The sequence below is a fragment of the Aotus nancymaae genome, unplaced genomic scaffold, assembly GCF_030222135.1.
Source record: "Aotus nancymaae isolate 86718 unplaced genomic scaffold, 86718_ANA_hifiasm-v0.15.2.pri h1tg000006l, whole genome shotgun sequence".
In the NCBI taxonomy this organism is placed as follows: domain Eukaryota; kingdom Metazoa; phylum Chordata; class Mammalia; order Primates; family Aotidae; genus Aotus; species Aotus nancymaae.
In genome coordinates, this window is record NW_026988417.1 from 88,005,234 (window position 1) to 88,032,049 (window position 26,816).

At 39.4% G+C, this 26,816-nt stretch overlaps 1 protein-coding gene across 2 annotated transcripts in view; it reads right to left on the minus strand.

Annotated features, from left to right (window-relative positions):
- Window positions 1–26,816, minus strand: part of UNC5C (unc-5 netrin receptor C) — a 391,508-nt gene that overhangs the window by 82,186 nt on the left and 282,506 nt on the right. The gene's annotated exons all lie outside the window — the stretch shown is intronic.

A 26,816-nucleotide genomic window follows, 5' to 3' on the forward strand; every position in this document is an offset into this window, starting at 1 on the left:
TCACTTTGCCCTGTAGGCACGAATGGGGAATGTGTGCTGCCAAGTTCAGAACCCAATCAAAAATAATAGGATAAACGTTTCAAACTGAACTCAAACCTTTTGCTATTTGTTTACTCTTGGCAACTTACCTGCTGCTTTCCAGAAAAAAAAAATAACGACTATTTTAAAAGCAGAAAAGGCATTTTAGACATTACATAGCTGTAATAAAATAACATTTGGATGATTTATATGTAGCCTCACTGAAACATATGGATTAAATATCCCTGAAAATGCACTGACTTCAAAATGTAGCAAAACACATATTTGGAAAGGTATCGTGGCCAAAATATTTTTAAATTTTTTTCTACCAATTCTTAGTACAATCTGAGTGGCTTACAAATCATACTCAAATCCTTCCTTTTGCAAAATGCTAACATTCAAATCTTTGGCTCAGGGTGTGCTTTTTAGGAACCTGACCTTAAGACATGACCATTTAAAGCTGCTGAACTTTTTTTTTCTATATGAATAATATTAATGTAGTAATAGTGATGTTATACTTGCTGAATAAAAAGTGGAAAACATAGGTGTATAAGCTGTTCTTCTGGAGGCAAACTATTTCTTATTCTGGCAGTTGCCTTTTTTTTTCTATGCACAGGTTTTTCCATAAAGCAAAACAACAAACAATGTTGATATTTACCACACTTAAACTCTCCTTTTGCATTAGGGTGAATGTGGATACAGGTAACCTTTAGTGGTAGGGAGTCAATATTGTTGCCATTTTCAAAACCTTAAGGAGCTTCTCTAGCACCAGAAGAGGTCTAGAAGTTAATCTCTAAATCTGTCAGTGGGTTTGACATTGCACAACTCTAAATTACATTTAAGGCAGGGACTCTCAAATAACACTTCTCTAATCCTTAGAGGAGAAGCCAACATTTATAGAGAAAAATAAAAATCAACAACAATCCTGAAATACAGAAATGTATGAGGTTGTAGACAAACTATTTGTAATGATGTAAATGTTGAAAACGCTAAACATTCTTGATATTTACACTCAGGTTAGTGAGAAAAAGAATAGAATCCATTTAAAACAGTGGGTGTTTTAAATATGTATTTTGTTTTCAAATACAGACTGCACATTCAGTCAGAGCTATGCCTAGGTATCTCTCAGATACATACTCATATTCACTTGACCAGGATTTTCTCAATGCTTTGCCCTATGTGTGGAAATAAGATCCTGCTGGAAGTGCATGGGGGAAGGTGGCATAATTTATCACTGCTAAAAATCTCTTTGAGAGATCATTACAAGTTGAAGGTAATATTTTTGAGTGGAATCTTTACCTAGGTTATCTATGCCTTTCTAAAGAAAGCCTTCTATCACGCAAGGCACTGATGGGCTCCCTTTCTGACAGCTGTTCTTGCAGCCCTTCTGCAATTTCTGTGCTCAGTGTGCTTCTCTTTCAAGTACCCATACCTGCCCCTCTTCTCTGAAGAACAGCCCTCAGATTCATGGATTGTCTTTGCCTGAAAGTGCCTAGGAGTTTTTACAACATCCCCATTAGCCTTTGACTAGTGGGTGCAGAAATATGGCTTCTGTCCCACTGAGTCGGAATCTGAGCTGTAACTTTCCAGAAGTCCCTTGCAGGGATGAGGCTGAAGCTACATCCTTGAGACTGCATCTGAACTGACATGAATTGACACTATTATAAATGGAGCATACCTAATCCAAAAATCTGGAATCTGAAATGCTCCAAAGTCCGAAACGTTTTGAGCACCAACGTGACGCCACAAGTAGAAAATCCCACACATGACCTTATGGCTGGTTGCAGTCAAAACGCAGGTGCACAATGCACAGTTTATTCAGCATCCCCAAGGGAAGACCGTGACACCAAACAACCACAGACTGTCCACATGAGTGGCTCACGTAGTGACCCCTTTGCTTTCTGATGGTTCAGTGCACACAAACTTTGTTTCAGGCACAAAATTATTTAAAATATTGTATGAAATTCCCTCCAGGCTATGTGCATAAGATGCATATAAAACAAATGAATTTCGTGTTTGAACTTGGATCCTATTCCCAACATATCTCATTATGTATATGCAAATATTCCAGAACCCGAAGTCCAGAAAATTCTTGTCTTGAGCATTCTGTAGAAGGGTCACTCAACCTGTACTAGGATTCTTCTCTCTCCTGCTTGCTTGCCCACTTTACAGCGTCCCCTTGGAAGTGCTTTCTTAAAAAAACTACTCACATTCATACCTTTGGTTCATGGTTTGCTTCTGGAGAACACATAGCTATTCAAAACTATGGTTTCTCCTATGTAAATGATGTCAGCTTAACAGGGATGTTCTTCTAACCATAAATGACATAAGGAAATCCCAAGGGATATTTCAAACCACTTGTTTGTATGAAGAGTTTATTACATGGAAGGAAGTGCTCAATCTGCATGGTTGACAAAAGATTTGAAGAGACATTATTGTTGGATACATGATCTTTACTCGATTATAGATAATGACCCATTTGCCTTGGGTATCTCTGGCCTATGTTGGAGCAGTGGTTCTGACCTGAACCTCAGGACCCCTGAGAAGCCCCAGGAGTGTTGATAGGCCCCTGTGGGGGGCACTGCTCTCCTCCCCTAACTACCACTTGAATCACAGAAACTCTGCTTTTATGCCTTTTCCACACTAGATTTGCTTTCACACCTTTGTTTCAAGAAATAAAGGCTTCTACAGCCAGAAAACAGCTGTGGGAGTGAAGAGGGGGGCCCAGGATTCCTCCAGCTTCTGACAAGACCCCCCCACCAGTCCCTTACACCCCAGGGCTGCCAGCCATATCACAGCACTCTGCTCTGAGACAGTCATCTCTACGAGAGGCTGAGTCAGGACTGCAGGCCATCCCTCACCTCCTGTGCTGTAATCCCAGGGGCTGCACATCACCAGCTCCAAAAGTCCTGACACTCTTCCATACTGCCTGGAATACAGCATGAAAATCTTCTAAAATTTCGGTCTCTTTTTAGATTGTTTCCTTCACATTTTTCTCATACTAAAGTCTAGATCTTTCTGATGCCATCGTTTCTTCTGGAGTCTTCTGAAGGGGTGGATATTCCATTTCCCAAATCCAGCATGAACTGAGTCTGGGGTGGGTAAGTGTTGTCCTGGCTCAGTATTGTCTCTTTCAGACTGTTTGTTCTCTCTAAAAATTTTGCCTTGAATATTATGCCATCAGATTATATCACCCAATTTTGACATTTTTGTAGTTATTTACAGACCTCTGGATTAACAGTCACTTTATCTAAAGCATAATTTGTGAAGAGTTTAATAACCACGAAGATGACACTTCCAACATCTTGGTCCTTCAATTCCGTGACCCTCCATCCTGCAATGATCTTATCCTCTAAGGTCACACATTCTAGACCAGAGGTTTTCAACCCTGCTTCACAATAGAATAACGTGGAGAACATTTATAATACATTAATGCTAAATTCAACCCAGAGAAGCTAAATCCAATCCACAAAAACTCCAATTCACCAGTCTAGCATCAGAGTGTTTTAAGCTCCCTAAGGGTTGTAATTTACCGTTAGGGTTGAGAAACACCAGTCTGAATCATTGCCCTTAAAAATGCAATCCCTGGATCAATAGAATCAGCATCACTGGGAGCTTGATAGATATACAGAATCTGATAGACATATAGAATCTAAGGCTCTGCCAACTGATTACCAAAATCAAAATATGCATACTAATAAGAACTTCAGAGGATTTATATGCACACTAAAGTTTGAGAAGCATAATTTAGCTCTTGTCCTTATCATTAATTACAAATCTTCCATAAACTTAGTTTCAATTATCCTTTCCTTTACCCTTTTCTGTATTTCCTGTTCACTCTCTCCAAGATACTGAATTCAACAATCCATCACCAGCACCCATAATCTATTGAATTTACCAATTTGTTTCTTAGATTTTCAAGTGTAAATCCCAACGTCTAACTATATCTGATTCTTGCATTATACCATCAATGCTTTCAACCCTTTCTCACTTCAAGATACTCACTTGGCCACTATTTGCCCACACTCCTGTTTGTTTTTTTTTTAATTTTTAAATTCTTTTTAGTTTTTGAGACAGAATCTCACTCTGTTGCCCAGGCTGGAGTGCAGTGGTGCAATCACAGCTCACTGCAGACTTCACCTCTGGGGTTCAAGCAATTCTTGTGCCTCAGCCTCCCAAGTAGCTGAGATTACAGGTGCCCACCACCACACCCAGCTAATTTTTGTATTTTTAGTAGAGACAGGGTTTCACCATGTTGGCCAGGCTGGTTTTGAACTCCTGACCTCAAGTGATCTGCCCACCGCAGCCTCTCAAAGTGCTGGGATTACAGGCGTGAGCCACCGTGCCCAGCCCTCTGTGTTCTAGAGGTGGAACATGGGTGTACACAGCCATGGAGAGTGGGCTCATCTTAAAATTCATGATAACAAATCATAAGTGGGACTTTATTTCTGCCAAGAAGCCATGCTATATTTTCATTTTTCACTCTCCCCCTCTCCTAGATAAACATTTCACAATTTCTCCTCTTGACTACCTCCCCTTCGAGCCTCACTTTCAGCTAATGACCAAGATTTCCATGTCACTAAGAAACCTGACAGTCACAAGAGATCTTCCAGTGCTCCCGTTGTCCGTGTGCCTAACCCCATCTGCACCCTCTCTCTTATCACTGGGGGAGTTCTCCGTGCTCCTATCTGTCACCTCAGATTTGTACTCTGTATCCTAGTCTCGCTCTTCTATTCAAGGGCAAGTCTCAGGAATTCTCTTCTCTCTCTCCTAAATTATTCAATTTCCCTTGATGCTGAATCATTTCCACCAGCCTACAGATGTGTTGTTATTTTTCAAAACTTAGAACAAAATCCTTTCTCACCCATTTCTGCCTCTGCTCACCCCCTGCCCCCTGCCTGTATTTCTCTGCTTGCCCTGCCTTACAAAACTCCTTGGAATAGTTGTTTACAATTCGCTGTCTTCAATTCCCCACTGAACCTGTTCTAATCTGTGTTTACTTCCACCGCTTCACCATAGCTGCTCTTTTCTCTCTGCTAAATGTACTGCTGAGGTCTTGGTGCTCATCTTACTTGACTCACTGTAGCATGTCATCTGGTTATTCCCTCCTTCCTTCTGATTTGCTTTCTCTGGACAGGACAGTTTCCGGGGTTTTGTCCAACCTTGCCTCATGCCTCACAGCTTCCTTAGGCTAACATTTGTGTCCCTGTGGCGCAGTCCTTGGAATTCTGCTGCTTTCTATATTCTGTCCATATCCATTAATGAGCTTATCCAGTCTCACACAGATTACTCCTAAATTTATCTCCTGCCTAGACCCCACCCTTGAACTCCAGACTTGTATATCCAGCTGTCTTCATGCAACTCCATTTGATTGTCCGATAATGACCTCCTGAACCGCCTTTCCAAACCTGCCCCTCTCACAGTTTAACGCACCTCACTTAAGGCCAACTGCAGCCTTCCAGCTACTTAGACAAAAACCTGACTTAGTGTTGACCACTTTTTTCCTCTTTCTTAGCCCATTCAATGTTAGAGCAGCACACATTAGGAACTGGGCGCTTTTCATTCCCTCACTCCCTGGTCCAAGTCACCACCGTTTTCCCTCCTGAATTACTGCAATCATCGTCCATCTTATCTTCTGCTTTTCCCCTGAACACTCAACTGTCTATTTTCAACACTGTAGTTACAGTGATCATCCATAAGGTGTAAGTCATAGCGTACCTTATGTATGAGTCAGGGTTCTCTAGAGGGACAGAACTAATAGTATACATAAGAGTATATTAAATATGATAGAATATATATAATAGTGTGTGTGTGTGTATATATATATACACACACACAATTTTATATATATATATATATATATAATTATACTATTCTGTCCCTCTAGAGAACCCTGATATATGTACTTTAAATGTATATATAAAGGGGAGTGTATTAAGTATCAACTCCCTTGATTACAAAGTCCCACAATAGTCTGTCTACAAGCTAAGGAGCAAGGAAAGACAGTCTGAGTCCCAAAACTGAGGAGTCTAGAGTTCGATGTTCCAGGGCAGGAAGGGTCCAGCACGGTTGAAAAATGTAGGCTGGGAGGCTAGGCCAGTCTAGACTTATGTTTCTCTGCCTGCTTTATCCTGGCCACACTGGCAGCTGATCAGATGGTGCCCACCCAGACTGAGGGTGGGTCTACCTTTCCAGCCCACTGACTCAAACGTTAACCTCCTTTGGCAGCACCCTCACAGACACACCCAGGATCAGTACTTCACATCCTTCAATCCAATCAAGTTGATACTCAGTATCAACCCTCACACTGTAACTCATCTCAAACCCTCCAAATGGCTCCTTCTCCTATTCAGTGTCAGTGCTAAAGTCCTTACGACCTGCCTGGATGACATACTAAGACTACACCTCTATAAGAAAAAATACAAAAATTAGTAGGGCATGGTGGCATGTGCCTGTATTTCCAGCTACTCGGGAGGTTGAGACAGGGGGTTGGCTTGAGCCTGGGAGGTTAAGGACACAGAGATCTATGAGTGCACCACTGTACTCCAGCCCGGGTGACACAGCAAGACCCTGTCTCAGAAAAAAGAGAAAGAAGAGAAAGAAGAGAAGAGAAGAGTGGCATGGGAATAGGAGGCAGGGAGAAAAAAATGGATTCAGACAATAATTGGAAGGGACAGAGGACAGCACACACAAGTTGAGTGTATGTGGAAAGGAAGGTACAAGTGGAACTCATCTTTAGTTCCTGGCTTGAGAACCCATGTATGGAACAGGGATACAGGAGGTGGAAAAGAATTGAGGGTAGAAAGGATAACAATTCAGATTTGGCTGATCTCACTAGGAATCCAGCTAAGACAGCATAACTTTGACAACAGCTAAGTTGTTTAAAATTCCCATTATTTCCATGAACAGAGTGAGTTTTTTCTGTAAACGTTTTGAGATAATTTTAAAAAACACAATGGCAACCCTGAGGACTTCTGCTTCTCTTGGATCAGCTGTATCTTAGCCTTAAGAACCGAACATGGATATTGATCAAAAGGATATTTGCAGGGCCAGCGTGGCTGCGACATTTATTACCATTGTGGCGTAGATAAAAATGATGAAGCATTAATAAAACTTAGAAGACGTATGGAAAGGAAAACAATGTGTGAGAATAATTCTGTTTATCATGTAAAGGATTGTCTGAATCAGCAAGAGAAATCAATATAAGAGCCATAACATACAATTTAAATGTATAATAGCCTTTTCACGAAATGTTTCCAGAAGACACATTACTAAAGTAACATTCTTCCAGATGAAACAATTCCACCATGAGTCTCCTTACATACACTGTGTATAAAATTCCAAGAAAGGTACAGAATCTTTTGTTGTGCTAGAATTTTATTGTAATATGTAGCATGTAGTTAATTATATTGTTGCAATGCTATTTATTTGTAAGCTAATCTTGGTTAACCAGGAGTCAAGTACTCTGGTTGGTCACTGAATTCTGTTCCTATTTTGGTCATTTCAATGCTTTTTGTTGATTTCAACCTAAGGCTTGACTTCTCTCCTCTTCTCCCATTGAACAAACTGATTTATACGAGAAAAAAGTCCTTCTGAATTAGAAGCTATTTTTAGTTACGTACAAAATAGTCAAGAAGAAAGAAAAATAGGTTGAAGTTCAGAAAACAATAAAAGACTTCAACCATAAACCATAACTGTTGTCATGGTTACAGTGATGCAAAATAATTTTCAAACAGTTTGTCCTTGTGGTTCAGTAACGGCAGTCCTCTCAATAATTTGGAACATATTTGAACCAATTTACTCAACTGTTTTTAAAGGTATGGGGTTTTATTAACAGGTACTAAAAACAATTACAAGGCAATATTAGAATGACCTGTTTGCATATTCTGCTGTTGTTTCTGTTATTAGTTCCACTGTGTGCAATTGAGCATCTTACTCTAAGGGGCAGTTCCTAAAGTATTAGCTAAGAGGGCTGCTTTCAACTACCTGGGCCCAAAACTGAACTCTGGAACTTGGGGGCTAATGTTTATGTCTCCCTTAGGTAAGTTCTTATCTTCTGTACGCCTTGGAGTCCTCATTTACAAAATAAGGATAATTCTAGAACCCATTATAAGAGGTTCTTAAGGACTAAATGAGTTAATAAATAAAACACTTACAATCTGGCATACAATAAATATTTGAAAATAATTATTAACATTTAGTTAAGGATATACTAAAAGAGGTGGGACAAACCCCAAATAACCCTAAAAAATGAAAGGGAAATGGTGTCAATCTAAAAACTAAAAAAAAAAAAAAAAAAAAAAAAAAAAAAAAAACTAACATCTGAGTCTTTTCAGCCTTCACTGGCATTTCTATAGGCCAAAGTCCATTCAATATTAGGTTATAACTCTGAGACTGCACTACAAATATATAAGTGAGTGGTAAATTGGCCAATGTTGTTTGTATGCTAACTCTAACTACATATTTTCCTTTAAACTCTATGAGTTCATAATTCTAGATATGTCATTAGTATGTATTTGCCTTTTAGGTATTAACATGTTAATTAATACGCATAAAAATTATTTTCTGGCCAGGCGTGGTGGCTCACACCTATAATCACAGCACTTTGGGAGGCCGAGGTGGGTGGATCACCTAAGGTCAGGAGTTCAAGACCAGCCTGGCCAACATGGTGAAACCCCGTATCTACTAAAAAAATACAAAAATTAGCTTGGCACAATGGCAGGTGCCTGTAATCCCAGCTACTAGGGAGGCTGAGGCGGAGAATCGCTTGAACCCAGGAGACAAAGGTTGCAGTGAGCTGAGATTGTGCCATTGCACTCCAGCCTGGGAGGCAGAGCAAGACTCCATCTCAAAAAAAAAAAAAAAAAAAAAAAAAAAGAAAGAAAGAAAGAAAAGAAAAACGATTACTTTCTAATTCTAAGTTATAAGAAAACATACTTTATCAATTTTTAACAAAAATAAGTAGAAAAGATTTTTAATCAAAGATCATTAAAATAAATTTAAGAAATATTCACTATCATACTTGGTAATAAGGCATAAAGGATAGATAATTTATATTACTATTATTTTTACCTAGACCATCTATATTTTTAAAGTTTTCAATTTACTTCTATGGGTCTTCCATTTCTTTTCTCCTGGGACTTCAAGCTAGTCTACTTGTTCTTTTAACGACATCAGCCTGTACCCCACCCCCATCCCCAACCCCAGCCCCATACAATCGCATAGATATCAGTAGCTTCCACAGCCTTATCCACATCCCTAAGAGATGGAATTTCCTTCTAGCCACCTCTGCTTTCCCTACCACCCTGAAAGTACACCTGCATTGGTCCTATGAGGGCTTTGTTCTTCAAAAAGGGACTGTCCCTCATCTTTTATTTTCTTCATTAAACTTGTTTTCATGGGACTCAAAATTCTGTGGCAGATTTTTGGTCAAGTTGTTTCCATTAAAAACTATAGATTTTGGGGATTTATGCCAAGATGGCCAAATAGGAATAGCTGCAGTGCCCAGTTCCCAGTGAGAGCGATGCAGAAGGCAGGTGATCTCTGCATTTCCAACTGAGTGAGGTACCAGGTTCATCTCATTGGGACTGGTTAGTGGGTGCAGCCCAAGGAGGGTGAGCTGAAGCAGGATGGGGCATCACCTCACCCAGGAAGTACAAGGGGCTGGAGAACTCCCTCTCCTATCCAAGGGAAGCCATTAGGGACTTTTCCTGATGCTCTGGCTCAGATACTACACTTGTCCGACAGACTTCACAACCCACAGACCAGAAGATTCCTTCCAGTGCCTACATTACCAGTATCCCAGGTTTCCAGTACAAAACTAGGTGGCTGTTTTAGCCACAGCAGCCTTTTTTTCCCCTCATATCCCCGTGGCACCTGGAATGCCAGTGAGACAGAACCGCTGATTTCCCTCAAAAGGGGGGCTGAAGCCAGGGAGCCAACTGATCTGGCTCAGCAGGTCCCACCCCAACAAAGACCGGCAAGCTAAGATCCACTGGCTTGAAATCCTTGCAGCCAGCACAGCAGTCTGATCTTGACCTGGGATGTTTAAGCTCATTGAGGGGAGAGGTGTCCATCATTGCTGAGGTTCAGGTAGGTGGTTTTAACCTCACCTGTGTAAACAAAGTCACCAGGAAGTTTACACAGTAACTGGGTGGAGACCACAGCAGCTCAGCAAGGCTTCTGCAGGCAGACTGTTACTAGACTGTCTTCTTGCTGGGCAGGGCATCTCTGCAAATAAGGCAGCGACCCATCAGGGTCTTATAAAGCCCCCACCTTCCTGGGACAGAACCTGGAAAATGGGGCGGTTTTAGGTTCAGCTTCAGCAGAGTTAAATGTCTCTGCCCAGCAGCTGTGAAGGGAGCAATGGATCTCTTGGCACATCGCTGGAGCTCTAGTAAGAGACAGACTGCTTCCTCAAGTGGCTCCCTGATCCCCGTGTATCATGACTGGGAGACACCTCCCAGCAGGGGCTGACAAACACCTCATACAGGAGAGCTCTGGCTGGCTTCTGGCAGGTACCCTTCTGGGAGGAAGCTACCAGAGGAAGGAACAGGCATCAATCTTTGCTGTTCTGCAGCCCCTGTTGGTGATTCCCAAGCAAATAGGGTTCTGGAGTGGACCTCCAGCAAACACCAGTAGACCTGCAGCAGAGGGGCCTGTTAGAAGGAAAACTAACAAACAAAGAAATAGTTTCAACATCAACAGAAAGAATGTCCACTCAGAGACTTTATCCAAAGATCACCAACTTCAAAGACCAAAGGTAGATAAATCTACGAAGATGGGAAGAAACCAGCACAAAAAGGCTGAAATCTCCAAAAACCACAATGCCTCTTCTCCTCTAAGGGATCACAATTCCTTACCAGCAAGGGATCAAAACTGGGTAGAGAATGAGTTTGGTGAGCTGACAGAAGCAGGCTTCAGAAGGCGGGTAATAAATTTCTCCAAGCTAAAGGAGCATGTTCTAACCCAATGCAAGGAAACTAAGAACCTTGAAAAAGGGTTAGATGAAATCCTAACTAGAATAACCAGCATACAGAAGAACGTAAATGACTTCATGGAGCTGAAAAACACACCACAAGAACTTCATGAAGCATATACAAGTTTCAGTAGCCAAATTGATCAAGTGGAAGAAAGGATGTTAGAGATTAAAGACCAACTCAATGCAGTAAAGTGAGAAGGTAAGATCAGAGAGAAAAGAGTGAAAAGAAATGAACAAAGCCTCCAAGAAATATGGGATTATGTGAAAAGACCTAATCTACATTTGATTGGTGTACCTGAAAGTGACAGGGAGAATGAATCCAAGCTGGAAAACACTCGTCAGGATATTATCCAGGAGAACGTCCCCAACCTATCAAGGCAGGCCAACATTCAAATTCTGGAAATACAGAGAACACCACAAACATACCCCTCAAGAAGAGCAACCCCAAGACACATAATCATCAGATTCACCAGGGTTAAAATGAAGGAAAAAATGCTAAGGGCAGCCAGAGGGAAAGGTCAGGTTACCCACAAAGGGAAGCCCATTAGACTCACAGTGGATCTCCTGGCAGAAACCCTACAAGCCAGAAGAGAGTGGTGGCCAATATTCAACATTCTTAAAGAAAATAATTTTCAACCCAGAGTTTCATATCCAGCCAAACTAAGCTTCATAAGTGAAAGAGAAATAAAATATTTTATTGACAAGCAACGGCTGAGAGATTTTGTTACCACCAGGCCTGCCTTACAAGAGTTCCTGAAGGGAGCACTAAACATGGAAAGGAACAACCAGTACCAGCCACTGCAAAAACATATCAAATTGTAAAGTCCATAGATACTATGAAGACGTTGCATCAACTAATGGGCAAAACAACCAGCTAGCATCAAAATGGCAGGATCAAATTCTCATGTAACAATATTAACCTTAAATGTAAATGGGCCAAATGCCCCAAAAGACACAGACTGGCAAATTTGATAAAGCGTCAAGACCCATTGGTGTGCTGTATTCAGGAAACCCACCTCACATGCAAAGACACACACATAGGCTCAAAATAAAGGAATGGAGGAAGCTTTATCAAGCAAATGGAGAGCAAAAAAAGAGCATGGGTTGCAATCCTGGTCTCTGATAAAACATACTTTAAACCAACAAAGATCAAAACAAAGAATAGCATTACATAATGGTAAAGGGATCAATGCAATAAGAAGAGCTAACTATCCTAAATATATATGCACCCAATACAGAAGCACCCAGATACATAAAGCAAGTTCTTAAAGACCTACAAAGAGACTCAGACTCTCACATAATAATGGTGGGAGACTTTAACACCCCACTGTCAATATTAGAACAACGAGACAGAAAATTAAAAAGGACATCCAGGACTTGAACTCTGATCTGGACCAAGCTGACCTAATACACATCTACACTCGCCACCACAAATCCACAGAATATACATTCTTCTCAGCACCACATCACACTTATTCTAAAATTGACCACATAATTGGAAGTAAAATACTCCTCAGCAAATGCAAAAGAATGGAAATCATAACAGTCTCTCAGACCACAGTGCAATCAAATTAACTCAGGATTAAAAAACTCACTCAAAACCACACAGCTACATGGAAACTGAAGAACCTGCTCCTGAATGACTACTGGATAAATAATGCAATGAAGGCAGAAATAAAGATGTTCTTCGAAACCAATGAGAATGAAGACACAACGTTCTTCTGGGGCACAAGAATCTCTGGAACACATTTAAAGCAGTGTCTAGAGGGAAATTTAGACCAATAAATTCCTGCAAGAGAAAGGAGGAAAGATCTAAAATCAACACCCTAACGTCATGATTAAAAGAACTAGATAAGCAAGGTCAAACAAATTCAAAAGCTAGCAGAAGACAAGAAATAACTAAGATCAGAGCAGAACTGAAGGAGATAGAGACCCAAAATCCCTTCAGAAACAATGAATCCAAGAGCTGTTTTTTTTTTTAATCAGCAAAATAGATCACTAGCCAGACTAATGAAGAAAAGAGAGAAGAATCAAATAGATGCAATAAAAAATGATAAAGGGTATATCACCACTGATCCCACAGAAATACAAACTACCATCAGAGATTACTACAAATAACTTTATGCACATAAACCAATAAATCTAGAAGAAATGGATACATTCCTGGACACTTACACCCCCCTAAGACTAAACCAGGAAAAAATTGAGTCCCTGAATAGACCAATAACAAGGTCTCAAATTGAAGCAGCAATTAATAGCATACCAACCAAAAAATGTCCAGGACCATACAGGTTTACAGCTACATTCTATGAGGGGTACAAAGAGGAGCTGGTATCATTCCTTCTGAAACTATTCCAAATAAAACAAAAAGACGGAATCCTCCCTATCTCGTTTTATGAGACGAACATCATCCTGATACCAAAACCTGGAAGAAACACAACTAAAAAAGAAAATTTCAGGTCAATATCCATGATGAACATTGATGCAAAAATCCTCAATAAAATACTGACAAACCAAATACAACAGCACATCAAAAAGCTTATCCATCACAATCAAGTTGGTTTCATCCCTGGGACGCAAGGCTGGTCCAACCACACAAACCTACAAATGTAATCCATCACATAAACGAACAAAATACAAAAACTGTATGATTATCTCAATAGATGCAGAGAAGGCTTTTAACAAAATTCAAAAGCCCTTTATGCTAAAAACTCTCAATAAACTAGGTATTGACGTATCTCAAAATAATAAGAGCTATTTATAACAAATCCACAGCCAGTATTATACTGAATGGGCAAAAACTGGAAGCATTCCCTTTGAAACCCGGCACAAGTCAAGGATGCCCTCTCTCACCACTCCTATTCAATATAGTATTGGAAGTTCTGGCCAGGGCAATCAGGCAAGAAAAAGAAATAAAGCATATTCCATTAGGAAAAGAGGAAGTCAAATTGTCTCTATTTGCAGATGACATGATTATATATTTAGAAGACTCCATCATCTCAGTCCAAAAATCTCCTTAAGCTGATAAGCAACTTCAGCAAAGTCTCAGGATACAAAACCAATGTGCAAAAATCACAAGCATTCCTATACATCAATAACAGACAAACGGAGAGCCAAATCATGAGTGAACTCCCATTCACAATTGCTACAAAGAGAATAAAACAATATCCCTTGTTAGGAATATAACTAACAAGGGATGTGAAGGACCTCTTCAAGAACTACAAACCCCTGCTCAAGGAAATCAGAGAGGACACGGATGGAAAAACATTCCATGCTCATGGTTAGGAAGAATCAATACAATGAAAATGGCCATACTGCCCAAAGTAATTTATAGATTTAATGCTATCTCCATCAAGCTACCATTGACTTTCTTCACAAAATCAGAAAAGAAACCTTAAAATTCATATGTAACCAAAAAGGAGCCCACATAGCCAAGACAATCCTAAGTAAAAAGAGCAAAGCTGGAGGCATCATGCTACCTGACTTCACACTATACTACAAAGCTACAGTAATCAAAACAGCATGGTACTGGGACCAAAACAGGGATATAGACAAATGGAACAGAACAGAAGCCTCAGAAATAATGCCACACATCTACAACCATCTGATCTTTGACAAACCTGACAAAAACAAACAATGGGGAAAGGATTCCCTATTTAATAAATGGTATTGGGAAAACTGGCTAGCCATATGCAGAAAGCTGAAACTGGATCTGTTCCTTACACTTTATACAAAAATTGATTCCAGATGGATTAAAGATTTTATGATAAGACCTAACACCATAAAAATCCTAGAAGAAAACCTAGGCGATACCATTCAGGACATAGGCATGGGAAAGGACTTCATGACTGAAACACCAAAAGCAATGGCAACAAAAGCCAAAATAGACAAATGGGATCCAATTAAGCTTAAGAGCTTCTGCACAAGAACAAAAAACTATCATTAGAGTAAACCGGCAATCAACAGAATGGGAAAAAATTTTTGCAATCTACCTGACAAAGGGCTAATATCCAGAATCTACAAAGAACTTAAATTTACAAGAAAAAACCAACCTCATCAAAAAGTGGGCAAAGATATGAACAGACATTTCTCAAAAGAAGACATTTATACAGCCAACAAAAAAGCTCATCATCACTGATCATTAGAGAAATGCAAATCGAAACCACTTTGAGATACCATCTCACACCAATTAGAATGGTGATCATTAAAAAATCTGGAGACAACAGATGCTGGAGAGAATGAGGGAAAAATAGGAACAATTTTACATTGTTGGTAGGAGTGTAAATTAGTTCAACCATTGTGGAAGACAGTGTGGTGATTCCTCAAGGATCTAGAAGTACAAATACCATTTGACCAAGCAATCCCATTGCTGGATATATGCCCAAAGGATTATATGTTATTCTATTTTAAAGACACACGCACACACATTTATTGCGGCACTGTTTACAATAGCAAAGACTTGGAACCAACCCAAATGCCCATCAATGATAGACTGGGTAAAGAAAATGTGGCACATATACACCATGGAATACTATGCAGCCAAAAAACAGATGAGTTCATGTCCTTTGCTGGGACATGGATAAAGCTGGAACCACCATTCTCAACCAACTGACACAAGACCAGAAAACCAAACACCACATGTTCTCACTCATAAGTGGGTGCTGAAGAATGAGAACACATGGACACAGGGAGGGGAACATCACACACCAGTGCCTGTCAGGGGGTGGGGGGTTAGGGTAGGGACAGCAAGGGATTGGGGGATAGGAAAGAGAAAGCATTAGGAGAAATACTTGATGTAGATGATGGGGTGATGGATACAGCAAACCATCATGGCACATGTATACCTATGTAACAAATCTACATGTTCTACACATGTATCCCAGAACTTAAAGTATAATTTTAGAAAAAGGATTATTAAAATAAAAAACTATAGATTTAAAAAACTAGTAACTGCCACATGTAAAACTAAACAAAAACCCCAAAGTGATCCACAAAACATTCTCCTTTCCTTCTGAAGGTTTTATGGTGCATTGTTATCATTAACCAGTCTTTTACCAGTAAACTTAAATGGCCAGTTGAAGCAAACAGTTCTGAGACTGTTCTTCCACTACTGATTAAGACTGGGGTGGCAGGGATTAGGGGTGATATTCATTTAGGCTTCTGAGCTTTCTGGGCAGACTTGGTGACCTTGCCACCTCCAGCAGCTTCCTATCCACTGCTTTGATGACACCCTCTCGTTTGCTTCTCTCTCCTCACACAGAAGATTCTGGAGCAGATGGGCTGGTCTAATGGGAAAGGAGAAGTGGAAACTATGCAACAGATTTTGTGGTTATAGAATAATGACCATTCTTTAGGATGGGAAAAGTAGGGGATGTGACCTGGAGGGGAAGAGGGCACCTAGCACTCCCTAATGCAAATGAGAATCCTTACCTGGTGTTAGAGCACAGAGAGAGTTCAAAAGGAGAATATTTTCCTTGTGCTGAAATTGGGAGGAAAGAGAAGCAGGTGGGAGGAATGGAGAGAAGTCAGCCAAGGGTAAAAAAGGAGAAAAACAAGGAGCTTGCACAGTGCATTCCAGGTCCCCAGCTAGGTACTGTAGTGTTTCCTCCTTACAGCAGGCTGTGAAGGAGGTAGTTGCATTCCCAATTTTCAGATGAGAACGATGCTCAGAGAAGAGCCTGCACAGGTTTACAAACTCAGAAAGGAGCAGAGATCCGAATTCAGGAATGCCTGAGCACCGGACTCTTCTCTGTCCACAGAACCAAGAACTGGGAGGAGCCAATTACAGTGCTACAGTCTTCAGCCTTGACAGAGTGGGCTGCAGATTATGAGATGAGGGCTGGAAAAAGCTGGGACACCAAGACACATAATTTTAGCTACTCCAGGACTTGCGCTAAGGTTGTCCTCAGGCTGGTGTCCCTAGGGAAGCAGAGAAATCCTCAGAAAAGCAGCAATGGACATACTTTGTTATAAACATGACCCTGTCACTCATAGGACCAATGCAGGTCTACTTCCAGAGCCAACACTAGAATTGGGTGTGCTTTGATTTTGGGGGCATCAGGAAAGCCTCCTTGCCCTCCAAAACTACTCCCCCAATTTTTGTCAATGACTTGAAATATCTGTAAGAGAGACCAATTTTAACTTCTACCATTAGAAAGATCTCTTCACATGTAAATAACTTGGAGGAATAACAAACAATCATGTAAAGTATTCTAAAACACGGCATATAAATAACTAAGGGAAGACTCTTTATAGATAAAGAGGAGTTTAAGGTGCTAGGATTTCAAGCTAGGACTAGATTCAAGTATCCAGCAGTATGCAAACATTTCTAAGGGATACACAAGCAAGAATATTTTTAAGAGAATCAATGTATCTTTAACTTTTGTAAGCATTCCTTCTTATAACTAATTTCTCTAAGAACTTGCCCTCTGCTTTTCAGAAGAAAGACATCTCTTGCATCAAAATCTTATCACCATACATTACAGGAGAATGTAAAATCCTCTAGGGCACTAGTGTGGTAGTTGAGAAAATAAGGCAAATCCTCTTTGCAAATCAGGTGGTTTAAATTCTTTGCTTTCATCAAAACTGAAGGAGGGCCTAATATGTCAAATGATGTGTCACTGAACATAAATTTTGATGACAGATTGCTATGTAATTTTTGACCTGTAACTTGGAAGATGTGCAGGGTTGAGGGGCATTGTTACAACGTAATTCCACATATTCCTATTTACTTATGTATGAGAAGATTCTCAGTATTTGAATTTATTATAATTGACAGACGGAAATGTAATTGATTTTATCCTGTTTCATTTCAGCAGTAAGTAGCATTGAAATGTGGCTAGATGAACTACCTGGACAGGGGAGCAGGGACGAAAACCCAATTTCTTTTATTCAAAGCTGCATTTCCAATAAAAATTCAGTCTTTATGCTAAGTGATTATCAAAATGTGTAGTACATTTGGGTTCTTAGAAAAAAGATTAACAATCTGATCCCTATGGTCAAAGGGAATAAACTTTATATGCAAATTTTTATTAGAGAGAAATATGATGACCAATAGAAATTTTTATGCCTAAAATGTATTCTACTAGAGTAAAATCCTGTTGGGGAAATGGTATAGAAATATAAGTTAAAATAGAGAAAGGAGCACTGTAAGTTTCCCTACTATTAAAGAAGAGTTTGTTCTTACATTTTGTTAGTGGTAGTGTTGAGTAAAACATCATGATGGTGTCTTCATTCCACTGGATAACTAAGTCATCTCACAGTTCTTTTTAAAGATGTCAAATGTTTATAATACACACAGACATGGTATTTTTTTCCACTACTTAATTTTTGATAATTTTTAGATACCAACTTAAAATGTGCAAGGAGGTATGTATTTTTAAAATCTTTTGGGGATATGCTAGCAAAAATTTTGAAGAGCACCTCAATAGGGCATAAGAGGATGGTGGTTTTGTTACCAAGAAGGAAATTCTACCAGGGGAGAATGAGGAGGGCTGAGAACTAGGAAGACTAAAGAACAGGGTAACAGGAGTGGGAGTTGGAGGTCAGTGAACAGAACTCTCCTAATATTTGTCCTGGATGCTTCTGCAGTTGTGTTTATGCTGCACTTTCACAGAAGGCCAATGAGATTTCGTCATAAGACACTCAAGTCTCAAGTATGAAGGCCTGGGGTAAGACCCAGCTGTACCATTCGCTGATTCTATGCTCTTGAGCAAGTCACTCATCACTCAACCTTATTTTTCTATTTCTACGATAAGAATAGTATCTGTCCTGACTCCCTCATAAGGTTCTTGTGGGGTATGAAAAGTATTCTATATATGAAAGCACTTTTGATGGCTTCTGTACAACTTTAAGCTGGTGTTATGTTACGATTTCTTTATAGAGTGAATAATTTATTCTACAACATGTCCTTATTACTTTAACTTTTATAAATTAAGATATAAGTTTAGTAAACAGGGAAGAATGATATCTAGTAAAAAATGAAAGATGTTTAAAATATTTTCAATGGACACATTTTCCATTAAATTCTGTCCTAAAGACACCATCTAATGACACATATCCAGATGCTAGAACTCTCTGTGTTCAGGCTAATTGAACACTGCCGTTTGCTTCTTTCTCAGGCAGCACACTCTGTGGTGAGGATGCTGAGCAACAGTGTGATATAATTCTGTAAGGAACAATCTTCACATTGTCAGTCCTTAGTCAACATCCAATCAATGAAAGACCAACAAAAATAGGTCATCCTACTTCAGCTGAAAGGTGTTAGCAACCAGGAAAAAGGAGAAAGTTTATCCTGAAGACATAAACTTGAAGGTTTACATGTCACTCCCAAGACCACGCCCAGCTGAAATCTTGCACTCAGGAATTCACTCACTGGTAATTTTCTAATCTTCCTCCTCTTAGGCTTGTTGAGACCCCGGGTCATCAACAAAGTACTCAATATTTTTGTGATTTTTCCTTAATCTTAGCAGATGGCATATGTCTCTTTTTTCAACAAAGTGAATAGTCCAAAAGATATAAACTCCCCCAATGCTCTTTGAGTCTCAAGTAATCCAGAAACATGCCCACATCTCTTCTATCCTAAAAACAAACTGACAACAAAATTAAGCCTGACACACCTGCCCTCCCCAGCTATGCTTCAGACTTCTCTTTCAGTTCCTTAGTGGCTAAACTCCTTGAAAGAGTGAAATGCCCACAGTCCCTCTCTATTCATCTGCTCATTCACTCTTCCATTTAGCCATGTCTGGATTCCTGCTCTCCACTTAACTCAAACTTTACTTTCAAAGGTGACCCAGTGGCCTTTCTTGTTACCAAATCCAAAGGCATCTTCTCTGCTCTACGGCAAACCGCTCTGCTGTCCCTCTGAAAAGCCTCCCTCTGCTGTCTTTCCTGCCACTTATCTGTTCTTTTGCAAACCTCTTTCACTGGTCCCTTCATAACATCCAGTATTTCCATATATTCCTTCTCAAGGATCTCCCTCCCTCTCATTTTCTCCTGTTTTATATCATGCTTCTTTGTCCTGCATCAGAATCACCTGGGGAGCTTTCAGGCCATCCTGATGCCTGGGCCCCACCTTCAAAGGTTCTTATTTAATTGGGCTGACACAGGGCCCAAGAATCAGTGTTTTTAAAAACTCCTCAGGTGACCTCAATGTGCATCCAGGTTTGAGAACAAGATCTACACTGGCTGAGTGACTGTATTCACTCTCAAGGCTGACAACTCACAAATCATTATCTTCAGTCCCAACTTGTGTTAAGCTCTATTTGTACTTCCAATTACTTTTTAGATAATTCCATATGGATGCTCAACAAACACAAAAAAACATAGTAAGTGCTGAACCTGGTGTGATCGATTCACACCTATTATGGTGTGAATTCACCTATTATGGTGTGAATCCATCACAGTATCTCCTCACATTGTTCTGTCTATAAACTTGGTCCTCCTGGTCGTCATCTTCTTCAATAATGGAGTCATTAATGGACACTGAAGTTGAATTTCTTTTCCACTTAAAACTTTCTAAAAGTTTTCATTTATGAAGTGTGCGTAAATAATAACATACAACACAATGAAATGTGCTTACTCTACTTTTAGAAAATTGATGAGATGGCTGTGACACTTTTTAAATAACTGACTGAAAATACATTTTTGCCTGGAGTTTATCTGATTAGCTTATGAAAATCCATCAAATGAGATCACACAAACAATTTGTGTCATTTTAATGAACCAAATTTCAAAAACACACAGTCAATAAAACTCCTTTTTTGTTACAAGGAAAACAAAAGTGCTTTGGAGTCAGGTGGAGTTGGCTTTGAATTCCAGCCCTCCCACTAATTCAGCTTGCAGCCTTGTGCAGGCTGTAAGCTCCTGGAATCATAATCATCACCTGTACAAAGGGAGGGCGCATCCCTCCTGGGGTTTAGGGGAATTTAAATGAGATATGAAAGAGAAAGCACTTGGAATCAGGAGACCGTCAGTAAGTGTAATTTAATTGCCTCTTTCCTACAACTAACTTGACCCTACACAAAACTATACCTACCTAAAGGTATTTTAAACACGGATGATTCAGTGCCCCTTAGTGTCTCTAGTAAGAAGTATGTATCTTCAATTTCATAATACCGAATTCATAATATCTTCAGAAAAACACCTGAGAAATCTGACTTTCCATTTACCACTGCACAGGACTATAGGGAGTGGTTTATGACTCTTCATTCATAAAACACTCCCAGTGAGGAAAGTGTCCTCTTATTTACAGCCTTAATCCCTGCTAGTGTGTGTACAGAAGAGATGTCATATTTCTAGCCTTTCTACACGGGGACCAGTTTCCAGCTTTTGCAGTTGGAGGAGAAAGTGTTTAGAAATCCCTCCAACAGTGAGGTCATTCGATTCCACTGATGCCTTCAGTCTGGCAGTGTTCTCAAAATACTAACATGATTTTATTAATAAATATGATTCCTAATTTGATTACAAGTTTTAGGACTAGAGCATATTGACACTATATGGTATGTTCCCAGAAAAGGTGTATAAAACTGCCATCCCTACTTGTGCGCAATGTGATTTAAGGAGCAACTTTTTATGGCTCCTAGATGCACGGTTTTATAGTTTCGCTGTTACTGCTGTTTTATAAAAGTCAGTACCATTGGCTATGTAAGTAATGTCAGGGAAAGAGAAGTTTTGCAGCAAAACATGGAGATCATTTTTCAATGGCTTAGGCTTCCATAATTTTTTTTGAGTAGCAACTCCAGCATTCAACAACCCTCATATTTCAAATATGCTCTGTTAACTCTTTCCTACTTTATTCTTCAGTTTAAATTTTTATTTATTTACAGCATCAGCAAAGACAGGGAACTATGGATTAACTTTTCCAGTGGTTTATCCATTTACAGCTCATCATTAAATATGGGATAAATTATAATCTAGTTTAATCCTGACTTTCCATAGTAATTTTCTCACTTTAATTCACTCCCCCATCTTTGTTATTAAACATCATAAAAATGAGAGTACCAAAGGCAGATTCCCACGTTCTTGCATTTAGAAGTATATACAGTGGGACCCCATTTAGAGAAGACAGTTATTTTCAAAACAGTATTTATTTCTAACAACTTTTCTCATGGTTTGCCATCAAAAGTTTTAAAATTATAACTATGCTCATGTTTTACTATTAAAAAACAGAAGTATCTGGGGCAGAGTGATATAATTTTTACAAAGGACAGCTGTGACCTCTTCCTCAATGCTGCATTCTTCACAATGCCCTGGGCAGACGGAATGTGTCCCAGGGTAATTGATATATCTGGGGCTTTCCTGGAATGTCTGACACTAGGAGTAGTAATCATAACTATTCTCCAATATATTTAATGTCTTCTCTGAGTTGTTCCTTTTTTAAATAAGCAAATTAGTGTCACAGTAGGAAAAAAAATTTATAATCTGACATTCAAGTCTTATTTTCTGTTTCTAACAAAACAAAAGGCACAATATATTTGTAATCACAATCATGTAGATGTTACAGTAACAAAGGATGCTGCCTCACCTTTAGATGATACACATACATAGTTGAATATCATTAAGCATTTAGGATTGTGAGCCATGTTGGGCAGAAAGTATAGTCTTTAAATTCCAAACTAAACAAAAAGCTTTATCTTAGGGTACACTTTGACTACCTTCAAGAAGACTAATGTGTTGATTTCATAAGTATCTTCCTCATACTTTTTGAATCAACACAAGCAGGCACTTCTTATATTATGAAATAATTTGACTGTAACGCCATCTCTTTCTAAAACCTTGCCATGTATGGAATGCAAGTGTCAGTAAATAACAATACAAACAAAATCAATTTTTTTCCATCAATCAGAATGCTCCAAAGTTCAGATACCATGGAAACATATAAGTAGAAATTATAACAAATTATAATCTGATTCTGACTTACATGTTTCTAACAACTTCAATATGATCCTATAGGCTGAATTTTGTGATTAGTTTTAGTGTGACCTTTTATATAAATAAAGCTGATTTTTTTGAGAGTTTTAAATACTGAAGAACTTGTTTATTTCTGTAGTTCAGGATAAGTAAACAACATCCCTGCATTTTACAAAAAGGGCAATGTAACTTTTTGTTGTTGTTAAAAAGGAAGGAAAGACCAATTAAATTCTTTGCAGAGATCCTTCAGAGATAGGTGGACTTTGGTCAGGACCATGCTAACGTTCCCAGCTCCAAAAATCACCTTTGGCATCCTTTGCCCTTCTGATACACAAACTTGTTAACCCTATGATTGGTTAAGGAATTGTCTAATCATATATGTCAATAATAGCAAAGCATCTTGCAGTTTTATTATAGTCTCCTGTGAAAGACAGATGTGTTGTGTCTAATTATTCACTGATTGGTATCGGGAGAAACATTAACATAATTGGCACATTTGTTCTAATTAACTGAGGGAAACTGCCACATGCCACCCAACATGAAAAGTGAGTCCAGCAACCACTAGCTAGAAAAATCCACATCCATCAGAAAGGTTACTCTGTTAGACTCAAACTGAGGCCCATCAAGTCAGAGAACAGGTTGAAAATGATATAAAAGTTGAGAAATGTGTGCACACCTAAAAGAATGGAGATTCAGCCTAGAATCATTGTATATAGGTACATTAATCAAACAAATGGGAAAAGCAATTAGGGGGCTATTATCAAAATGTACACTCAGCCAAGCTAAGCTTCTCCAAGGAGCATTAGCTAGAAGCTGGGACTCTGCCAAGTTTTACTGACTGGTTTGGAAGTGACAAATCTGAAGTTTTTGGGTATTTGTTTAACTTTGTCCTTTACACGAGTGCTTCTCAAACTTCACTACATTTTAGAATCACCTGGAGAGCTTTAAAAAGATCTTGATAACCTATTAAATCAGAATCTCTTGGCTGAGGTGTAAGCATTGGTAGCTTCTAACAATTTTCAGGTGATCCCCAGTGCCTCCACTTTTGAGAACCAGTACTGCAGAGTGGTTGTGGTTTTGTTTTTTGTTTTTTGTTTTTTGAGGCAGGGTCTTGCTCTGTTGCCCAGGCTAGAGTGCAGTGGTGTGATGACAGCTCACTGCAGCTGTGGCTTTGACCTCCTAAGCTGGATTGATCCTCCCACCTCAGTCCCTGGAGTAACTGAGGACTCCAGTCCCTGGAGTAGTGCACATCTCCATGCCTGGCTAATTTTAATTTTTTTATTTTTTGTAGATATGGGATTCTCTTATGTTGCCCAGGCTGGGCTCGAGTGATCCTCCCGCCTTGGCTTCTCAAACTACTGGGATTAGTTATGAGCCACCATGCCCAGTGCAGACTGGGTGTGATGATCTTGCTAAGATTCTGATTAAGTGTTCTGGGTCTGAGATTCTAAGCTCCCAGGTCATGTCCATGCGTATAATCTATGTACCACAGTCAGAATAGCAAGGCCTTGATAATTCTTTTTGTATTTTTATTTTTACACAGAGTTTCACTCTGTGGAGTGCAATGATGCAATCTTGGCTCACTGCAACCTCCACCTCCCAGGTTCAAGCAATTCTCCTGCCTCAGCCTCCTGAGTAGCTGGGATTATAGGCAGGCACCACCACGCCCTGCTAATTTTGTATTTTCTTTCTTTCTTTTTTTTTTTTAAAGTAGAGATGGGGTTTCACCATGCTGGTCAGGCTGGTCTCAAACTGACCACCCAAAGTGGATCACCCACCTTGGCTTCCCAAAATGCTGGGATTACAGGTGTGAGCCCCTGTGCTTGGCCAAGGCCTTGGCAACTCTAAAAGATATCGATGGTTAATAAGTCTTCTGTAGACTTTCATAGGTAGGTTTGGCTCTAATTGCTCCAGTTTGAAATCCTAGTATTATTTTCTTATTTCTCCCACTGGTGAAAGATATCTCACCTTCCCTTGTAGGTGCTTTAAACAATCAAAAAAGGTCTTTACTGTGGATAATTATGCTGGATGTTCTCTCTTGCCAAGAACCAGAGGCTACTATGTAGATTTTTGCTTCTCAGTTTTGGAATAAAACAAGTGTATTCATTCATTTCTGTGTTGACCACTGTACAATATACTTTGCACCTTTCAGTAGGTGTGTGGAAGTCTGGGTATTTTTGTGCTTTTAAAAAAATGTTGGTTTTTAAGCAAGCTGAAATTATATCTTTAGACAATGGTAAAAAATATATATATAGTGAAAGGATAAAAAAAAAGCAAGTGGAAACTAGTTTTGCTCAGTTGTTGTTACTTCTGCAAAGGAAAGGCATTTGCCAAGAAAGGGAATTTGTTTTCCTGCTGGGGAAACACTCTCTTAATTGCACATATGTCTGGCTCATTGCTTTTGAGGGTTGAACATACATAGGCCATATTGTAGAGGTGAACATGTCTTGAAATCTGAAAACTTCTAAACCTGAGTTCAACTATGAGGAGATAAAAGCATGTTGACAAATGAACTAATAGCAACAATAACCAAGTAAAATAAAATAACCGAAAACCTAAAGTAAAATAACTATATAATAGCACCATCCAAGGGAACAAAATGGCGTTGAAGAGTCCGTAAAAGGCTAACTTTTCTAGGGCAAAAGGGCAATAAATTGACTAATCCGTAGCTAGTTCCTAACTGGTTTTTACTGTAAACTTGCCTTTCAGGGTAAGTAACTCTTAGCCTTTCTTTTTATTTTCCAGTTAAAAGTATTCAGGTCTATAGCTAAGTCTGACCGTCTTTAGGAAATACATGCTTTTTGCTGTCTCTGACTCCATAATGAGTTTATGAGAGTGTGTGTAGGCATATAAAGAAACACTGGAAGAAATCCCAAAGCAGAAGAATTTACTGAAGAAAAAACTTTTTAGAACAAATAAAGGCCATCAAAAAGTTTTAAAAACCTTCCTGCTCTGTGATTACGGGCACAAGCTAGGTCTTTGCCTGCTGCTGAATCACTACTGAGCTGGAGACTGTGCTTGAAAACAGCTGAGGTCTATTAACCATTGATTTTAGGTTATCTGAAAAAAGCTCACTTTAGTGGGTCTGCTGAACTTCCACAGGGAACATTTCAGCTTCTCCTGGAAGACCAAATCTCTTCTAGATTTTCATCATTCAGTAAATCTATAAAGGTGTCCCTAAATCCATTCTTGCACTTCTACAGTCTGTTTTCCATGCAGCAGCCAGAATGATCTTTTAAAGACACACATCAGGCCTCGACAACTCCTTAATATCGCCAATGGCTTTTTAGGCACGTAAAGAAAACTTCAAATCACTTACTGTCTCAGCAAGTCCACGGCCTCCTTCCCTCTTTCCCGACGGAACGTCTTCCTGCACTCCTCCTTGCTCGCTGGGTCTCAGACACACTGGCCTCCTTTTAAACCCTGTAACCAATCACCTCCTCCTGAGGGTACTTGTCTTTGCTCCTCCCATTGCCCAGAGCTTTCTTATTCAGATCTTTTCAAGACTGGTGCCTTCCTTACCTTCAGATCTCAGCTCTATTACCGTCTCTTCAGATACACTTTTCCTTTAACTCTAAAGTCATCCTCAATCCCCAACAACCATCACCTTCTCTCATATGACCTTGTCTTATTTCCTTTAACTTGTAATTATCTGAAAATATCTTACTCATTTTTCTTACATTCTTGCTTATTGTTTTTCTCCCCAAGGGACTTGACTGACTTGTGTTTCCTGCAACCAGAAAAATGTCTGGCACACCGCGTATCTACAGTAAATATTTCTCGAGTAAGTGAATTGATGATTTTTAGAAATCTGCATTTTATACTATAGGCTCAAAGCAACCACGAAGTACATGCAGAAATCAAGCCACAGATATATAATAAGATAAAATCTATTTATTTTGCTTTA